Consider the following 4,375-nt stretch of genomic DNA (forward strand, 5'->3'; position numbering starts at 1 on the left):
CCTTTGCCCACATGGTAGATATTGTTTGTAGCTGTGTCTACAAAAGAATCAAGTGGCTGGCAGGACTTCTGAAAGCAACTAACTCTCTAGAATTAAATTCAGATGTAAGCTGTGATTTTTCCCCTCTATATTTTTTCTTGCCCCTCTCCTCTCCCCTTCTGTGGTCCATCTTAAGGTTTAAAGAACTTGAGGGGGAAAAAAGTTCTGCAGTTTGTTAGGTTTGGGGTTTTTTTATGGAAAAACAAGATGACCAATACTCTGTAAAACCTGACAACTTAAAGTAATCTTCAGCAGCGTTCATGCTGACCATAGTTATTTATCCACACAGTGTTTATTAGGACTGTTGCACAAATTGGAGTATAATAAGAAAATGTTTACATCTGACAGAGGTATTGCAACTTCTGAGCACCCAGTCCACCCACAAGTATCTGAACAGTGATGCTTTCATAGTTGTTTTCTTCTGAGTTCTAACCCAGGGCAAAGCAATGAAAGTGATTTTCCCAGTGGGAGCAAATGAACTGTTTGGATGTCTGGGTTTGTTTCTGCTCATGTCTCTCTTTCTGACTGCAGAAACTGCTGCACAGGCCTGCGTGAGGAGACGCCTGGAAGTTGGGAAGGGGGAACCAGGAGGGGACAGGGACAGTTTAGACATTTTTTCTGCTGATAAAAGTTCTAATGAGTGCGTGACCTCCAGACTGTCAGCTCTGTGCTCAGTGAACCTTTGGGGGGAGTTCCTCAGTGGGGACCACAGTGCACAGTTCTACCCACATTACATCCCCTTTTTGTGTTGTGTCTACTTCTCAGCTTCCCTTTTCTCCTCCACCACCTTGTGCTTGCTAGAAAGTTTGCTTTTAACTCACTGATTACTCTTGTTTTCTGTTCCTGAGTGCTGTATCTCATCTTCCATCCCAGAGAAATGATGGTACGAGATGGGATATCCTGGAAATCAAATACAGGGCTTGGTGCTGGCAGGTCCTTGCTAAATCAGGAGCTGCTCACTCCATGTTGGATAATGGCTGCCTCTTCCTTCCCAGGAAAACTTGCAGGTACTTGATGAGCACCATGTGCTAAATAATGTCTTGAGCCATCCTGCTTGGTTAAAGAGGCTGCATTTCTCTCCATGAGCAGCAATAGAAAGCTTTAAGGAATTAGTTTACATTTGCATGGAGGCAGCTGTGTGTAAAAACAAGACAGGAGATTCCTCCTCGAGGAGAGGGGGACCTGAAATAATACAGAGAATCTCTTCTAAAAGCTGTTTGTGTGTTAAAAGCTCATGCAGTGGTTCTGTGTTGCGTGTTTAAGATATTTGCATAGAGGCTTCCTTCCTTCCTTCTTCAAGGCTGTTTCCTGCTGCTGGTTGCTCATATTTTGGGTTCTGTTGTTCAACTCAATGGAAAGAAACTTTCCTGTTTCCTGCTGGTCCTTTCCTTAGGGAAAGCAACGAGAAAAAAGATCACCTCTGATTTCAAATCTAACAATAATTTTCTGAAAGAAGCAGTGACTGAACAAACTGTCCTCACTGAGCAGGTGTTGGGCTCTACCCTGTCCTCCCTGCTGTGCTGGAGCTCAGCACTGCAGCCCCATGGGTCTCTGAAGTCTCTGAGGAAGAGCAGCAGGGACCAGCAGAGTCCCTGCATGTTGCTGCTGCCTGAAACAGGAGGTTTCCTTCAGCCAGGGGCAGGTGCAAATAATGAATTCAACCCCTTTACAAGGAGGTGTGGGCTGTGCTTCCTGTGCAGTTAGAGCTCAGTCTTTACTTTCCCCCTGCTCTTCCTGTTTGAGATGTGCTGGGCTTTAGAAGTTCATTGTCACCAGTCCCTTTATTGTGTTGAGCAGAGGAGGAAATTTAAACCTCACCTCTGTGCACTTCAAGCAATTTATGTTGGCATCTTGGACACCTCAGGCCCCGTGGGCAAAGACAGGGAGATAAATGCATCTTTGTGCAGGTTGGTGTCACGTGTGGGGGAAGCTGCACACTGAACTCCTGCAGAGATAATGATGATGATGATGATGATGATGATGATGATGATGATGATGATGAACATGAACATTCCCACTCCCAGTGAGGGGCTGGGGGTGACTCACTCTGGGGGAGGATGGCTCCACAGCCAGGGGCAGTGGGCACTGGGATGTCCCCTTGGAATGCTCTGTGGGGTGAGTGCCAGTCTGCCAGCCTTGCCTGCACACTCCCCTTTTCCCTGGCTGTGCCTTTAACTGGGTGGAGCCCAGCTGAGCCTGTTTAATGCCCTGGTAGGGTTTGTGCCTTGTCAGCACTGGATTAGCAACCCGAGTTTTGCAGTGGTTGTGGGGCTGCTGCTCCTGAAAGGCTGCGTGGCTCAGAGAGACAGAGTTTCTGAAGATTTTATAATTTTAATAGAATGTTTAACTAATAGCATATGTAACGAGTAAACTGTTTAACCAACGTTATTTTTAACAAACTTTACTTTGAAAGAAAAAATGCTTTACTGATGTCCCATTTGCAAGATGTTTTATTTTTCAAGGACCTTTTAAAAGAACAGACAGGATGTGGTGGATCTTCATTTTGATCACTTGAGGTGCTCATCTTAAGAGCAACAAGTTTGTTCTTAGGAAGATCTTGTTGAGGAACAAGAAGCACATTTCCATAGTCATTTTAATTTGAAGGCTTTTATAAATAGAATTCTAATTCTGCTTATTCAGAGAAAATCCAGGAAATGCAGTACAGAGCTGGTGTCAGCCCTGCTGGATTTTCAGGAGTGGTGTTTCCTTGGTTTGTGTCCCTGCTGTGTGCTCTCACTGCACAAGGTGTCCCCTTTCCTGCTGCTCATGATGTCACTGCAGTGTTGGGTTTTTGTCTTTGACACAAATATTTTTTCCAAGGAACTGGGAAAAAGGTGCTAAAAGCAAGGCCCTAACAACTGCATTACATGAACCAGTAATATAAAAAACCCAGTTTGTGGTTTGCTGGTCACTGTAACACAAAACTAAAATGAAGACTGAAGCAAATGTGGACTGCAGGGCTTGATCAAACTCTCTTTGTGTTGCTCACAAACACCAAAGCAGAGCTAAAAATCTTTTGTAAACTTTTAGTATATTAGTACTTCTTGGTAGACTTCAATTTTAAGCAAATTCTGTTGTGGCACTTTCATTTAAAAGGAAGCTAAAAAGAGGGGAGATGTAATTTCAATCTCACCTTAAGTGTGAAGAATTCAAAACTCCATCTTCTGACTCCCTAATTACTGGTTGAACACTCACAGGTCAGAAAGAGAAAATAAGAATTTACTGTGAAGGCCAGGGAGAGTCACCTGGGGCTCTGCTCTGTTTTTATTGATCAGCAAAGATAAACCGCCAGTTTCTCCCTCCTAAGCAGCTCCATCCCTCACTAGATCCAGGCTCCAGGGGACTTCCAGGGATCACAAGCTGAGCCTTTTCTGTGTTTGCCTGTTGTACATGATGAAGATTAATGGTTGTTACCACCTGCAGAAAATCTTTGATCTTTATCTGAAGCAGGATCAGTGTTTACCCAGGACTGTTCCCTCTTTACTTCAACTTGCACTGAAACCATTTGCACAGTGCTGTTGCTAACTCTAAAGTAATTTATCTCTCAGAAGTCTTTTATCACAAAACATTTTTTATTCTGTGATCATTATTTTTCCATGCAAAAAAAAAAACCACAAAAAACCACATGGCAAAGCAAATGCCTCTGTGCCAGCCAGGCAGTAATGGACCCTTTGTGGACACTATCAGGAAATGTGCCTTTTGTTTTCCTGCACCTGTTGCTGAATTACAAATAAAATAATCCAATGCTTTATTAAATAAAATGAGAAGCCCTAATGAAATTGTACCAGCCATTACCAGGAAGTCTATTGAAAACATTCAGCAGCTGCTTCAGTCTCAGTTCACTTACACTGACAGGATTGTTTCCCCCTTCTCCTTGTGCTCTGAGTGAGAAGGGCCCAGTGCCTTGGACCACCTCACACCACCCTGTTCTCACTCCCTGGGTGGATTTGGTCAGAGTCAGTAATAAATGATGCTCCACAAATAAGTACCTTGGACTTGTAGAAGTTTGTTAGAAACCAGAGTCCCAGGCCTTGCATCTGAGTGTTTTGCAAACATCAGCTTGTCCTGACAATAATAAACCAGCTAAAAATCTCCTGGTTTATTCTGATTCTATAGAGAGGGGTTGATCAGAAAGGTTGGGAATCAAATCAGTGAGTCCTTCTCATTAGACAAAATACCTCAGCAGCCTGAGGAACGCTCTGGAGCAAGCTGGGGTCAGCCTGGCTGCAGAGTTAAATGTCACCAACTCCTCCACTAAAGGTCTCCAAGAGAATTGATCTGTCTTTGCTGTATTTAAAAGTCAACACATCTATCACAGCAGTGCTGGTGAGTAGGT

The sequence above is a fragment of the Geospiza fortis genome, unplaced genomic scaffold (genome assembly GCF_000277835.1).
Source record: "Geospiza fortis unplaced genomic scaffold, GeoFor_1.0 scaffold172, whole genome shotgun sequence".
Lineage (NCBI taxonomy): Eukaryota > Metazoa > Chordata > Aves > Passeriformes > Thraupidae > Geospiza > Geospiza fortis.